Consider the following 16,852-nt stretch of genomic DNA (forward strand, 5'->3'; position numbering starts at 1 on the left):
CGTCTTTTGATTCAACTAATTAGGAAACTTAATTTTTGCTTCAGATTCGTCAGAGTTTGCGATTACACAGTGATGCGGGAATGCAGTTTTGATGGATGAAGAGAGTACAGTTTGTATTGAGCGAGTATTGGCTGAACAATGTGAGTTTACAAATTTGCGTTAAATATTCAGATAATTTAACATCCGAATTGAAAGCGCAATATTTCAATAGATTAATCGGGAACTCAATTAGAGTCAGACACTAGTCAGATAATTCGCATGTAACACGCGATGCAGGTTTTTATCTCAATAGCAAAATGACTATATCCTACACGTTAAAAAACGACAAACAAAAATCAGTTGAAATCCACTCAAAAGCATTGACCAATTTTATTCGCTTGTGACTCGACAATTATGACGACTTCGATTCTAATTGCGCTCTGAAATATCATTGTGCAATATCATGAATGGAACGTATACATCGATAACGCGCGACTATACATTTTATGTTTCGATAAAATAATTAACTATTGCGCGATCAAGATAAATCTTCATAAGTACATTGGGCGAACTGAGTGCGTTGGATTCAAGTCACCCGATACTTGACGCGAGAGTAGATTTTCGCCGATCGCGAGAATGACCTGGCGCGGACTGTACCGTATTACGCGTCGGACAATTATTGTACAGCGCGGCCAGGCAACGCCGTACCCCTTGAGGAAGGTTCGGGCCGGATGTGAGTACGGAGAAAGTTTCGTCCGTGGGCGAAATTACGCGCTTGGCGCGCCGCGTCGTCCGGGAAGGCCTAACGGGCGATTTTGGGGTAGGTCGCGTCGACCCGAACATCCACTCTTCGGTCTCTCTCAAAAGGGGGACCGAGAACGCCGCGCGAGAGCAGGAGGATGAGAAAAATGGCTTCTCCCGGCAAAGGTTTTGCCTGACGATGCACGCATGCACGCATGAATGCACGTACACGGCTGTGCATGCGGGATGATGATGTTATGCGAATTGCTTCGCGCGCTGCGTTCGTCGCGTAACGTTTCCGAATCGAAATTTTGGTACTGCATCAATCCTGCAAATTCCATCACACTTGAGGGATCAACACATAAAGCTTCTACATGTAATACTGTACAGAGTATTATGATTGATGCTATAAATAAATGCGTTTTCTTCAATGAATGATATCCAAATATTTTTCTTGAGTATTTAATATATGGATAAATAATGTGGCAATAAAATATGAGTAATTAAAGGAACACAGTTTGTATTCATATTTATTTCGTTTTTGGGTACAGCTTGCAAGATTAATGTGTAGCCAAAATTTCGGCTCAGGGAATGTTGCTATCTTGCTCTTGAATTAATATCGGAGCAATCGACTTCACTTGTCAGTTCTATTCGAATCGTGCGCAAAATACACGGCCATCCCAGTCACATAGTCTATTATTGAATTAAAATGTGTCGGGGTTCTTTGAAAACCTCGCGGGCAATCAAATTTTTAGTATTCGAAGGTCGTTGTGTTATAAAGTCGGTAAATAAAGACCGATACGGGTCACAATTCGTATAAATAAAAATGATACTGTAAGTGTTATTAAGCGTTTACACGGGGAAAAAAGTTACTGTATCATCCTTTTGTCACGGTTTGCTTTCTCTCTCTCTCTCTCTCTCTCTCTCTCTCTCTCTATATATATATATATATATATATATATATATATATATATATCCCTCTCTCTGTTTCCCTCTGCATATTTTTTTAGATTCCGACGATATTTTTTAGCGAATTATTTCGGACGTGCACGCGCATATACGAGCTGCGTTGTACACGCAAGTGTCACAGGCGTGTGAGTATTCGGTCGCGTTTGTCGGTGATTGGCCATTGAAACGTCGCATAAAAAATTGACGAGTGGGACCCGGTGCAGTCGATTGCAACGAGAGAATCAAACCGAACAACAACAACAACAACGGCGCGAAGCCTCGTTCGCTCGCAGCCTAAAATAGGACGCATTGCAAGAGAGCCTTTTTTCCGCCGCGGATCGATAATCCGCCGTGCAACAGCTTAACCTTCCGCGCCGCGGGGTGACACAATGGGGCGCAAAGAGTTTCTTCGTGTGCGAAACTAGGAGCAAACTTATAGCGCGCGTCCACAGTCACTACCTCTTACCTTGCGCGGTCTCGCAGATCGATTATATCGCGCACATGCGACATTATATCGCATGACGAAGGAAATGCGAATTAAAAGTTGCCGGATTAAACGTCGGGAGAACGTCGTATTAAACGACGCTGTTAACGCTGACATAATCCGTTAGGCGGGACGTTAGGCCTTTCAGCAGTGTTTCGACGTTAACTATTCTTTCCACTTTGAGTCCATGATCCTTTCGATTCCCTTCTGAATTCTGAGCATTTTCAACCGCGCCTTGTAACTTGCACGCATGGAAACATAAGATTTCTCGCGCTCTTACGAATTTTATAATTTTTTATCACATATATATCAAAAAAAAAAAAAGAAAGAAAAAGTGAGAGAGATGGGAAGGGGAATTTCTAGATTCCATAACTCTCAGATCGCTACAACGCAGAAGCTACGAGAGTTCGACTTGTTTTCACGCGACTTCTGCACACGTATGGAGATTCGCATCAATTATGTAGGTGGTAGCCACCGTTTACTTTCCCGTGTACGTTGCGATGTACGTTGCGTCGGCAACAACGACGAAGAATTCAATAGCATGTCGGGCGTGGAGACGTGGAATGCGTCTCATGCAGGTTCGATTTCTGACCCATCGAAAGGTGGGAATTTTATTCGCCAAAATCCCGTGACGCGGGTTTGTATTTTCGTGAGTAATAACAATACGTGAAATTCGCGTTACGATCAACCAGACGATTCATCGGAGCGCGACAAACTTCTTCCCTATTTGTCCGCTTAAGAAAGAAACTCTCCCGACCTCCATCTAGGCGAGCGTGACAGGCTATAAGATAATAAGTGAAGATGTTAGTGAAAAGTTAGAAATTATGCATCGTCCTTTAGTCCAATGACAAGGAAGCTATTTGGCACAATCTTGTTCGTTGCTCACCGTTTCCGTTCTGTCGGCTGCATTATCTGTTCATCCACGATCAAATGTGTCTCCTTTTCTCTCTCTTTCTTTTTCTCTTTACTCGCTAGTAGCAATTCTACAAAACAACTTCACGGACAAAGTCGGAAATCTATCTCACGTATCGTGCAATATGCGCAAATCGCGCATTGTCCGTAAAAATTATTTATTCGTACGCCACGGCGAGCCGAAGACGCGCAACGAGATGAATTTAATGAGCTGTCTCGCAGATTTATGAAACGGCTTAATCCAGCGGGCATTTTTATTAAAAAATATTGGTTAATTAGTAGGTTACACTGGTTGTTAGTGGCATCGTAGGTGCTTAAGCGAAAAAAAAAGATGTGTAAATAAACCTGCCGTAAATATTAAGCGCTGTGCGGCGGATAAATGGATATTATTTATACAGCGACCTGATAGTAGAGGCTATAAAAGCGATTTATAAAAAAAAAAAAACAATCTTCACGCTGCAGCATCCAACACTTGCACGCGCGATGGTGCAAAGACAAAGCACCTTCCCACCGCGAAACCTCGTATTCTCCGAAGAAACGCCCTGAAAGAAACCTCTTCCGCCCGCCTAAGCGCGCTCTTTATCACGAAGAAGAATGTTTATTACGTAAACAACGGCGGCGTGATGCAAAGTGCCGGCAAGATAAATAGTATATCGTATGGTTCGACGACAGATTTCCGTGTATCGCGAACACGCCGGAGTTTCCGGCGGACGGACGATGATAGCATTGTAGGAAGATTCACGACATGAATGCGACTTGCTTCGAACGATTCTCTTTTTGTCTAAAGGAACTATCCTAACAATCCTTCAATGATCGCGCAATAGAGGTTCTATATATATTCTACGCAGACAGAATTTTAAAGCAGACATCACTGCAGGATTTTGTAATCGATGGGTAGATCGTCATCCAGTAATTCATTCCTTTCATTTAATGCGTAATATTTATATTTTAGGGACTGAAATTCCGAATCGAAATCTTGGTCCTACTGTCAGCCTATTCCATTTAACACCTATTCCATTTAACACCTATTTTGGTATTCTGAAATCTACATTTTTTTATTTATTTTATTTATTTTTTGACATTTTTTATCTTATTTATTTTATTTTTTAGAGAATTTTTTATGAAAGAAAACTGTAATATTCTTTTCGTGTAATAATTGCTTTGGCGTTGTACGGTAATAATTACTCCGACGTTAGATTACAAAACCAAACTCGACTGAAAGCTAAAGAGACCACGTTTGAAAGTCCTCTTTCCTTCGGGTCTCCCGAATACACAGTTGTCACTTTACCGAGGAAATTTTCGGAGCGCGCGTGACGGTTGTGCGCTCTCGCTGAAGACCGCAGGAATATCTAAATTCGAGGCCGTACAAGAGCCGCGCGACGCGCGCAGGCCGGAAGCTAAGGATCGAAATTAATTTCCGAGAGTCCGTACGAGGAAGTCGGGCCCGGCGCCTAAGTGTCCTCTTCGCCGAAAGCTTATCGCTCCGCGAAATTCAGTCGCGTGCTCACGTTCGTGCACCCGGCCACCGTCTACGGCGAGCTGCACACACACATACACACACACACACACACGTGTGTGCACGTGGGGCGTACGTTCGTACACACGTACACGCGATCGCGGCTGGTGGACACACGGCCGCAATGTGCACACGTTATCGATCCGCGTTTTTGCGCGGTATGTCAACTCGTTACCGGACGTTGATCGAAGAGCGCAAGGTACACAATTACGCGGCGACGCTCTCTCGCGTAACGAGACGAGGAGAATCGAGTCCGCGAAGGGTTTCGCCTTTTCGTCGTCGCGCATTCAAGCAGAGATCGTACCGCTGAACGACGGACGTGGAGTTCCTCAAGCAAGAGTAGGCTGACCAACGCTCAATCAGGCGATTTCGGATCGACGCTGAAAACTTAACCGACATTTTTCTGCAATGTTTATGTCGTATCAGTTGTACAGAATTATGAATACTTTTACGCAGTGAAAGTACGTGCGAAAATAAAGAGGAGTATTGCTCAATACGTGATGAAAACGAAAAAAAAATTTTAATGTAAAATCTCAACTCTGTCAGTTAGCGTAATATTTGCCTAATCCAAAAGTTCTGCAACTTGTACATACCGAAACTTCTCCTTTATATTCTCATATTCTAAACTATATTAATTATCGTAATCTCTTACATCTTTCTATATATATATATAAATACTAGATTAGTGAAATTCTTAAAATAGAAGCAAAGAATCGGTGTGATCAACGATATACGCGGTAGTCTGCGCGTTTCGTGTAGAATCTGCATGATTCTTATTTGACGTTATGTCATGCTAAGATAAAACGACAAGTAGGGCAAATCAGGGCGGAGAAGATGTCCGAAGAACGTAGAACCGGTCCTCGGTTCGGACTTTCTTCCGCATCAAACGGCCCGTTGGGGATGGTAATATCAGCCCGACGTTTTCCCGCTGATTTGACTTTAATATCGGCAACGAGACGATATTCATTTCCGTGGCCGCGGGCAAAGAGCGCAATGAAAATATTGCGTTACATCCGCCGGGACGGTATTACCGGGCGGAAAGAAAAAGCGGGAAAGGCTCCTTAGAACATTGTATGGCGGCATACGTACTTTAGACGAGGAGGGAAAAAAATATGTCAACCGCGCTCGCGCGCAGCGCGCAAGCAAGGTAAAGCGGATTACATTACGCGGTGGAAATATCTGTACCAACGGACGAGAGAGCAGAGGAGAGAAGAGGAAGAAAGAAAGAAGGACGAGAGGCGGACGGAAGGGAGGTGGATTCGCGGTAGAAACGTTACTAAGTAAATGAGGGAAAGGAAAATACATCGAAACTTCGGAGCGAGTGGTCGTTGAATTTTCCGGTTGGATTATAAGTATAATGTTATGCGACGTGTGTGCTAAAAAAAAAAAGCATCACTAGCCGCGAACCTGCTATGCAAATCAGACGTCTCTCGCGGCTCGATCGTACATCACATCTGTGTTAAATCATGTGGAACGTAAATCACGCGACGAGGACCTTAGAGTCCGTAATTGTGCCGAATTTATTGATTCTGTACCTAAATTTTTCGTCACGTTTGTCTGTCGAGCGGAAAGAAACACATTTTAGTAGACGTCTAATCGCAGACTATGTCTGCGATTAAATTTAACTTACATATCGAGAGGGATATCTTTTTTACTCTTTTTACATATCTCTTAATTTCGCGTTCCAACGATTTCCTAATCGTTTTGCGTCTGTGATCAGGACACCTTAGAATGTTTCGTGAGATTAGATTTGTCTCGGAATTATTTTCTCGAAAAAGCTCTCTCTTTTCCTTGACGGGATCATCTGCATAAGAAAGACGAGTCGAACATTGTCGCTGTTTTGAAATTTAATTGATTGGGGACGACGTTCTTACGCGGAATTTGCATAAATCGCGTCCTCTCGAGCATCCGGGAAATGTCGGCGAACTGTTTACCGGAGAGATGGAAACAAAACGGAGGCCGTTACTGGGTCGCTCACGCGTCACACGCGCGCTATTGATTCGGTTTCCTTGCGGCAGGATGACAACCTAGGGTAACCTAGCACGTTAATCGCGCGCGCGCGCGCACGCGTTTGTCTGCGTGTGTGTGTGTGTGTATGTGTGTATACAGGGGCAGGTTCGTAGGCTAGGTTACGGTGAATCGGCATGCAGGATTAGTCACGAGCAAGCTTGCCTCTGGGTAATGACAGCTGCTACCAGTATGCGCTATTCTAGTCATCAACCGCAACTATCAACGCCTTCAACCACTAACGTCGGCGGTAATAGTTGTTGTTCTCGGGATGCAACTTCGCGGGTAATGACGGGAATTTGCCCAACAATGTCGAAAATCCGTTTCTATCGTTGCTTCTAAACGAAACCGAAATTGAACGCACCTTGGGAGCGCAGAAAATCCGATCGCGAAGTTTTATATCGCAGTGTTTTGCGGATGCTTTTTCACGAATAACGTAAACACGAAACCTGATGTATCTCTCGACTTGTAGAAATGCACGTTGATGTAAAACCGTGTATTGTTTATTGTGTAAACGACTAATTTTATATTCTATTCTTGTCTACGCCTCGAATTGTCCGCGTGCATAATCATGAAAATATTCTCTCTCTTTCTTTCTCTTTCTCTCCCTCTCGGCGCCGCGTCTACATCCCTCTGCCATGTCCTGACGCACTTTGCCGAAGAGTACAAGTACTCTAATTCCGAACTACTCCCTAACCGGCCGCATCATCGGCGATGGCCTCAGCTAACGCTCGAGCCACGAAGCACCTTCGGCAGATGCGCCGACGGCGCGAAGGAGCTCTTTAAATCTTTCCCTTTTCCCTTCCCTGCGCCTCGATCGTCCACTCGGCAGGTATGGCTCTTCGGTTTCGAGGCTGTAATTTAGCGCAGTTTCGACGTCGTGTAATGGAGGAGAGACTCACGTAACACACTCGGTAAGCAAGCGTCCACCGACCGGGGACGAAGGGGATGCGCCGCCAAATTGGGCCCGGCGAGTTGCTGCAGCCGCTAAAGAGATGGACAGGGAGAAGAGAGCGGCCGCTAATATCGCGGTACGCCGGATGCTTGCCGTCGTCCATCCATGAAACTCGAAAACATAATAGGCCAGCTAGACAGGGTTTAGTCGCAATCGCGGCAAGTTGTACGTATTTTTCGCTCGCGACGCGCGTCTGCGGTGAAATTTGCGGTCGACGGTCGCTCGGACGGTGCGACAGGAATCCACCTCGCTCCTTTTTCGTCGCCATTTCGAAATCCAGCCTGATTCCTCCTCTTTCTCTTCGGAATCTCAAAGAGGACGTTCGCGCGAGAGAGGCTGCGATTAACTTTGTATATTGTCGGTGTGGTCACGATGGTCAGAAAAGCCAAGTATATTATTTCGCGGGAAGGAAATATATTAGATATGAAATTGAGAGGTGACACAGAGTGCATTGTACACGGAAAAAAGGTTGAATTAACCAAATATCTGGTCGAATATATATATATGAACGATTCAGAAATTCCGATTGAAGTAACCCGAATTCTGTTTAAGTTAAGATTTTTGGTTGACTTAAACAGAATTCGGGTTATTTCAATCGGAATTTCTGGATCGTTCATATTCGACCAGAAATTTGGTTATTTCAACCAAACCTTTTTTTCCGTGTATTTTTCATGGGAATATTTTTGCGCGATAAATTACAGATTCATATCGTCTAAGACGATTTGCTCTAGCTCGAAGCGGCTCTATCGAGATGGCACGTCACTCTGACACGTATGAATATTTAGATGTCACGGACTGTTCGAAGGAGAGGAAAGCACGTCCGTTGCGAGGGACACGTGTGAGAATCAACAGATTTTACGATGCATTTCGACTGCGCTTCTGAACATATTCGCGAAAAGTGCAATTATGACGAAGAGCTCGCGAAGCGAAATTGCATTTGCCGGATCATTGACGATTCTCTATATTCCTCCGTATTATCCATACACGTACGTATATATTTGTATTAGTCGTCAATCGAAGAGAAAAAATTTTATCAAGAGCGGTAATACTTTTTATTCGCTGCGTGTTGTACTCCGAAATTCCGCCGTGTGAATTCGTGTGAATTAACATCGTCGTTTATCTCACGGCGTTCGTGTATATGTTTAATCGCCCAGACTTTTATAGGAACGTAATCTTCGCCGAAACGGCTTTGTGTGGCCAGCGAGAAAGCGATTGCCCCGTCCCCATAACCGAATGTAAATTCTAGGCACGTATAATCCCCAGTTCTACGAGATCCCCAGGGATACGATACTCTCTGCTCTGTAATCCTAGGCCAGACTTGATATATTATAAAAATATGTAGGTCGATACACCTATTTTCATTCAGACATCATTGAATGTCGTGATATTCATCTCGCGACAAGCATAATTAAAAAGTAAGAAATAATGGGCGCAAATAGTTAATCAAGAACGAAAGTGAAGAATAACGTCTAAGGTAAAAATATCTACTAATGCCCAGATATTTAATCCTGGACATTCTTATTGCCTTGGTCTTTAAATACGAATATTTTTAAGTTTTCGACATGAAATATGTATATGTATATTCCATGTTAAAATTTTAAATATTCATGACCATTTCAAGACCAAAGCAATAGGAATGTCTAGGATTAGGTATGTGTCCGCGAACTGGCACTTTTATCTTAAACTAATATTGAGACATACGTCTTTCGCGAAAACAGTTGTTGTACATTTGCGTTTATCTGACTGTCCAGTATCGATATATCGATGGCTAGTCCTAATCACGAAATTTCAGCGAGTGACGCCAAGAGGGAAAAGAGAAGTAAAGAGAGAGAGAGAAAGATTGAAAGCACGTCTGGTCGGTACGCAGCTTATCTCGCCGTTATTCGCGTTATCCCTCGGCTCTCCGGCGAATTACTTGAGTCCAATCGGGCGTGCGATCGGTGGTGCGCGACAGGGTGGCGCGAAGGGGACGACGAAGGGAGGACTGGAGAGAACGGGTAAGAAGAGAGAGGAGAGATGTCCCTCTTCCTTCCCGCTTCTCCTGTTCCTCGAGAGGCGCTCCGAACAAGAGAGGGCGCCAGGTGGATGATCCTCCGAGGACGGTTCGGAGGCTGCTGGGTCGGGAGTGGACCGCCAGAGAAAGAGCAGTCGCGGCGAGGTAGAGGCAAGGGGACGGGGTGGGTCCGTGGGATCGACGATGAACGACTAGGGCGAGGCGAAAGAGACAAAGAGAGAGAGAGAGAGAGAGAGAGAGAGAGAGAGAGAGAGAGAGAGAGAGAGAGAGAGAGAGAGGCAGAAGATAGGCAGAAGATAGGCAGAAGGGCAGGTTGGCCCAAAAAGTCGAGCAAGAGTCAAGGAACTCTCCGGGACGGACCAAGGACCGACGGCGGTTTTCTTGCCCCTCCTTAAACCACTCGTTAGATGTTGCTTCTCTCTTTGCTTTCCTTGTCTCTCTTTCTTCCCCTTGTTCGGCGCACTCTCTCTTCGTCTTGGCCCTTTCATTCTACCTACCTACCTACCTACCTACCTACCTACCTACCTATCTACCTTCCTTCCTTCCCCGTTTCCTCTCGTCGACGGTACCGACCGAGCAGGATAAGTCGGACTCGCTGGAGAGAGGTGGAGGAGGGTGACGGCGGGGAGACGGCACTGACCTAAAGCAACACGGTCGGCAGTCGGATCCCAAAGTGAGGAGGAGAGAAAGAATGTCGGGGCTGAAAAGGGAGCAGCGGCCGAAGGAGAGGGTGGGGGAAAGGGAGAGGACGACGGGACGGCGGGGAAAATTAATGGCGACGTGCGCTCGACATTTTTGCGGGCCGACGTCGGGAGTTTTCATCTTCCGCGCGTCGGAAGAGATCGTCTTCTTCGGGGGCGGGATTGTCGCGCGGGAGCCAACCCCGGCACGAAATTTTCGCTTGTTAAGTGGAGGCATTTGTTTTACCTAGCGAAGCCGGATGAAACATGGCCGCGATGGTTTCCCGGGTAAAATCTACCGACATTCTCTCTCTCTCTACTTCTCTCTCTCTTTCTTTCTCCTCCACACTCCGGTCAACAAAAATTTATCTCGACAAATCGGTCGCGGGAGAATTGCATGAGAAACGCAGATTCGCCAGTTAATAAACGAATACAAAACATTATCAATTAACGTCTCGTAGCATAGAGAGATATCGCACGATTGTGTTAACGCACGAACATCTCATCGCGCGTATGTCCGTACAAGTGGCGCGGGTCAGTTTTTCTTTATCCCGAGATATATACGGACGTTTATTGAAGCCGTCGCGAGCGCGCGCCGTAGTGAAGTACTTAACTCTGTTTCCTACAAAAACCGACTTACATCACTTCGCCATCCGACCCTCCGTACGAACCATCAGCGAGCAGCGGCAAGTCACGGCGACCGGATGGATTAAATTCGCGCACGAGGAAGATCGATGTCGATCATAACGTCGCGTTGTAACGCAACGATCCCGAGAGGCCAGCAGTTCTCGATTCGTTACTGTGATATTTACGGCGAGGCGTTCCTTCTTTACTTTGCTCTTCTGTCCGGTGCGATCGCGTATATTACCGTGATAAGACTCGACGAGAAAGAGCGCGCGCGAAAGAGAGAGGGAGCGAGGGAGCGAGAGCGAGCCATACCGTTGGGATTCCAATTTCATCGACCGGATCGTGAACCTGTTTCTGTGAGACCTTAATATCCGCTCCTGGTGCTTCCACTCGTAAGGTCCCGTCCGATCGGGAGGCCTTCGATCTTCCTACCCTCATGACACTTCATCCACCGTCTCGTTCCGATGTCGTTCCACGCTGTTCCTTCCCGCCCGGAACGCCGTGACGACGCGGAGCGACGCTTTTCGCTCCCGTCCTCTGCGGAATACGCATTACAGCGCGTAATTGTTTGTAATTGCGGCGGATTATTACCGAGCGGAAGAGGCGCAAGGGTGGGGGGAATCCACCTCGGAGAGCAGAGTTATCCAACTTTTCCTTCTTTCTTTCTTTCTTGATGGAAAAAAGTTTAACTGCTGAGTCGCACTCAAAGTGCGATTATTTAGGTGGGACGAGTAGGGGAAGAGGATCGTGCCGAAATCTTATCTGATTTTTTTAAATGTTTGCAACACACAATAAAATATATAATTCGAAATAAGATGAAGAGATTGATGAGGTATAATTTAGGAGACCGGTACGATATCGGCAAGTCTCTCCTACTTAGCGAATTACTGTGCCGTTGCGGTGAAGAAATTCGTGTCCGATGGAGTTAAATTTGATATCTGTTGCCCAATTTGGCCGCTATTATCTTTACATATAAATTCGTTATTACTAGAAAATCATACGATTTCCTTGAAATATGACGATCGTGGCATTTTACCGAAATCCATGTTGGATGAATCGAATTCTAGTTGAAATACAGCGAAACAAATACTTCCGCAAGGACACCCGCTTGTCCATTTTTCCCGATGTGTTATCGACACGCTGGTTCATCTGGCCAGATGCGTATAACGAATGATGCCCCGGGAGAGCGATTCTGTGAAATTTGATGTCGATCAATCTCATAAAAATTTATCGCGCGAGTTTCTTCCTCGGTAAAAATTTATCAAAATTGCGCGCTCGCCGACGCGAGGGGCAGAGAAAGAGAGAGAGAGAGAATAACGGGCGCAAATTAATTTACTCGAGTTCACTCGTTACTCCTCCATCTTCCGCCTCCACTAATCTCCTTCGCGACGTGTAATCAGACGACACTCGATACGTTCTCTTCGATCGATCTGAAGAAACTTCGAGCGTAAACGCGTAACGTTCGTCGCATTACGCAACGCGCGCCATGCAAGTTTTCGGCAAATTCTAATGGACAAACTTCCACGAGGCAAAAGTGCTTCCGCGCGTTGACAAGAGACTCGTGTGTTTTTTTTGCAGGCATTTGTACCAAAAAAAAAAAAAGAAAAAGATAAATATGCATAAAATATCGTGTTTAAAAAATGTTCATAAATTATTCTCTTTTTTTATAATTCATACACATGCATGACAAATTTGCTCGCGTCGTAACACGCTGCGTTATTTTTTGCGGAAAAAGAGGATATTTCAACGAAGGGACGCGGCATTTCGCATTTATGAATTTCAGAAATTCGCCGGTCCCCCCCTGGCAGTAGCTCTATTACACAATAGATTATAACAGATTAATAGCATTAATCTAATGCTATAACCCGCGATAAATATGTGCGCGTGATATTTTTCACATATACGTTTGTTACGTGGCCCGATGCCGGCTGTAGTTGATTAAAAACGAGTCAATTTGAATCAATTAGCGAATGCATGTGTAAAACATGGTGACGATGAGTTACTGATAAAAGCGCGCCAGGCACACACGTAGGTGCGGGAAAAATCTGTCGGATGCGTTCTAGCGAACACCACGTATACACACACACACACACATACATATATATAGGCGTGCGCGCCCGCACGCACACGTCCATGCACTCTTACACACACTGTTTCGCGGGCGCGGCGTATTATTCGAATATTTCACGGCAAATGTTTCCATCTCGCCGTCCACGTGGCGTACATTTTTCACCATTTTTTGGTAATTCAATACGTCGCACATACATAATACAGTTAGCGGCGCGAAAGAGCTGACGATAATTGATCACGTCGCAGGAACAACGTTTGACCGCGCTGTAATAATTTTTATCGCCGTTACACTTTTCATTCAACGAAATGGCACGCACACGCGCGGGACAGCGGAATTATTTGGCACCTTTGAAAAAGTCGCTCGTAAAATAAATCGCGGGCGAACAGGCGCGAGTTGTTTTTGCGGCATAGCCGGTTTATTTATCCGTCGTCGCGCGTCCCGCGGCAGAAGAAAAAAAAAAGAAAAACGAAAAGCATCTACTTTTCGTTACGTTCGTTTCATCAAATTGCGCAAAATTCCTCTTTGGGCACCCTCGATCTCTCAAACTGCATGAAACGAAGCTCCTCCCTCCTCGCCCCCTCTCTCTCAGACTAATTAACGTTAAAGCGCGCCGTGCATCCAAGTCGAACGCTGACTCGAACGTCCGAACCTCAGAATTTCGTTTGAATTCCAAGAAGGATTTTGCGAATTCCATCGGCTACACGTGTGCAGCCCGACGTGAAGCGGGTATTAAATCTTGCGGACGGCTTGCGAGTGTGAGTCGAAACTTTGCGCGTTTCTCGCCGAGAAGCGTTCAAGATCGGTTTTTAGAGTGCTCGAGTCGCCGACACAGAATATTACCTGGCCCTGATAACGTAAAATACTTGAAATTACGTGGAATACTTAAATTGGAAGGAAATTGCTTGCCCTTATCAGAGAGAAGACTCCCAAAGGCGCAGCACAACGTACTAAAAGATGTCTCAAAGACGTCCAAAAGACGTCTTGTTTCTTTCAAACGTCTTTTGGACATCTTTAAGACGTCTTTAAGACATCTTTGAGTAATTTGTGCTGTCTGGGTCGTTGCTCGAGCGCGCAGCATCGATCTTGTTTGCCTGCATAATCGGTTAAAGAGACGGGTCCTGGGACAGATCCCGAAGGTATATCCTTGAGAAGCATAGAGAGGGCCGATGTCGCGGATCCGACGAAAGTAGCAGGCGATTCCTATTTCCTTCCCGCAGAAACTCATCGTTTCAGGGGATGAGGGAAGCGGGAGAGAACGTGGGAAGACGAGAGCGAGTCGCGGCTAAGGCGCATTGTTTCGGCACGACAGACGCGGCCACACCTGCACGAACTTTCCACGCAAAGCCGTCGCGCAGAGATGGCATCGTCGGTGCAAATAGAATTTCAAGAGTCGCGCATTAAACGCTTTATATCGCCGGCGCGCAACCTTTTACGACCTTACGACCTGTCTCTATGGTGACACCGCGAGGACCTTTTGTACGACGATGGGGAAGTAACGCTCGTGCCGACGAAACTTCTGCGCGAGATAAACAGCGGACCTTCGGTCGCCTCACTTATTTATTCAGTGCGGTTTTCAGTAAGGAGCAAAGACGCTCTAAGAGGGGTTGAACTTCTCTAGTCGCTGTTTACGGTGAACGACACATTTTTCGCGCGAGACACTTCGTGACACGTTGCTTTTAATTATTAATTAGATATCAGACGTGTAAGACGAAAATGTTATCAACCAATTCCAAAACTGAATTGCTAAGCAACTTAATTTTGCCAAACAGCAAGACGCGTTACCTTAATAAGATGAAAGATTAATTGAATTACGATTAATCGAATTAATAATTAATGCACTGAGAGAATATTATAGTTTATTTTTTCATGTAAATGAAATGTTTTTCATGTAAATGAAATGTTTTTCAGTTTTATTGTGTTGCTAGTAGTGCAGGAAGAGATTGCTAGTAAGGTCCATCTTGCTGAGGAACATTTCGCTGGAAATTGTTTAATAACATATCTCAGTTCTTAAAATATACCTCGAAATAAAATGTGCCCTACTCTTTCGAGTTGAACTTTTTGACATCTGTATATTCTGAAGTGTATGTTCAAAATACATAGAAACTGAAGTCCTACTTAACGCTTATAAGTAGCAGAAAACGCACAAAATGCCACTTATAGGATCTACTGGCAAGATTTGTAGACTAAATAGAAAAGAGGTTGATATAGGCTTCAAAGTATCAAGTAGGTGTTAGGTGGAATAAAGTGAAGTCGAAAATAGGATCAAAATTTCGATTCGGATACAAATGGTTTATATTAAAATTGAAAAAATGATAAATTATTGTGGAATGTCGATTTATACCTCGGTGACAAAATGCTTTAGAGTAATCTTTACTACAAAATTCTCTCCGTAAAAGAAAAGCAGAGGATGTTCTTTCCACGCGACTGTCCATGGATGCATCCGCAAACGTATAAAAATCTGCAACACCGCAGGAATTATTGAGAAAATACAGAGATATTTAGGAGACCGGGTCGTTTCGCTTTATAGGAAATAGATGAAACGAGCGTGCACCAGCAGAGTCGCACTTGTCGCGGCCGCGAAACGTGCGTTTCTCGCAAGCGGATTCTCGCCGCGGGATTCCGTCAGCTGATTTTCTCGCGCCAGGTCCGCGCGACCCGATTCGCGGGCGAATATGAGCGCGCGCATGTCTCAACTATTAGATCCATAGATCACTTTGTCGCCGATTAAGGCCTCGGTCAACGAGCGCGCGCGTTCCTCCCGAGTTTCGCGCCAACGATCCTACTTCGTGACCCACTTCGCGAGACGTGCCCTCCGCTAAATCGGAACGACGCGTAAAACTCGAAGACGTCGCATCGCGGTTTCCTGAACTGTACAAACGAGACCATTCCGATTACCGTCTAAAAATATCATCGTTGGTGATTAGCCGGCATCGTTTGAAGAGACGCGCAGTGGCCGCCTCATGTTCCATCACGAGCGAGTCGTTCAGTTACTTTCGAGCCAATGTAATATTCTTCTTCACGCTGCGTGATGGCAGAATGGGCGTTAAAAGCACAATTGTTTTTAGGAAACGGCAGCTCGGATTGTCGTCGATATTATCGTCGAAGCGATCGAAGGATACACTGAGAAAAAAGATATATAGAAATTAGTAAATATTTATTTGGTGAGCGTAAATGATATATTCTCTTTAGTATAAATTCTTTTATTTAAATAAAATAAATAATTGTGCTCTTATGTGAAAAACCAAGGTCTTCTTTAAGCTTTAAGAAAATGTATATTTTTTTACTTGAAATATACTTTATACTGGCACATATAAGTCAATGTGCTGTTAATATCTCATCAAATGAATATTTACTAATTCTTAGATATTTTATTCTCTTAGTATACAATAAGTGTTTATATAAAATACGATTTCTCAAAAATTCCTTTATTAATTCTTAAGTGGCATTCCTTAAGTGCACATTACGTAGAATAATAGCCGAATGAAATTTTGTTTTTCCATTAAACCCCGCGAGCTCGAGCGATTTTTTCTAATTCAGCAAGAACTTAATAAAAAGTTGTCGCAAGTAGTACACTTCCGAACGCTTTCAAGTTCTCCTGAAAATGATCGTTTTCGCTCAAAGCCCCTCGGAGTTCTGAATTTCCAGCGCGTATCGCAACTAAACGATAATATTCGACGATAACGGAGCACTCTCGATAGCTTAAAGACGGAGACGCGCATCTCTGCCACGTTCGAGTAACTAATCGTCGCCGATCAATATATCCTGCGCGCACATACGCAATATAACTGCATGTAATTAACACCCATTACTAACCACTCAGTGCGCGCTCGCGCGGTCGTGCGCGTTCATAGCTTCTCGGTGGAGAGAGGAAGAGAGAGAGAGAGAGAGAGAGAGAGAGAGAGAGAGAGAGAGAGAGAG

The 16,852-nt window shown here is 44.8% G+C and overlaps 2 protein-coding genes across 3 annotated transcripts in view; one reads left to right on the forward strand and one right to left on the reverse strand.

Annotated features, from left to right (window-relative positions):
* Positions 1-16,852, reverse strand: part of LOC116848270 — a 225,591-nt gene that overhangs the window by 40,424 nt on the left and 168,315 nt on the right. The gene's annotated exons all lie outside the window — the stretch shown is intronic.
* LOC116848284 (mushroom body large-type Kenyon cell-specific protein 1) overlaps positions 1-16,852 on the forward strand; it is a 380,233-nt gene that overhangs the window by 38,674 nt on the left and 324,707 nt on the right. For both annotated transcript variants that reach the window (XM_032824190.1, XM_032824189.1), the window contains exon 3: positions 45-140. The gene's annotated coding sequence lies outside the window, so the exon portion shown is untranslated. The remainder of the gene's footprint in view (positions 1-44; positions 141-16,852) is intronic.

This window comes from Odontomachus brunneus, unplaced genomic scaffold, assembly GCF_010583005.1.
Source record: "Odontomachus brunneus isolate Ranch 3 - 2012 unplaced genomic scaffold, Obru_v1 Obru_scaffold_092, whole genome shotgun sequence".
In the NCBI taxonomy this organism is placed as follows: Eukaryota; Metazoa; Arthropoda; class Insecta; order Hymenoptera; family Formicidae; genus Odontomachus; species Odontomachus brunneus.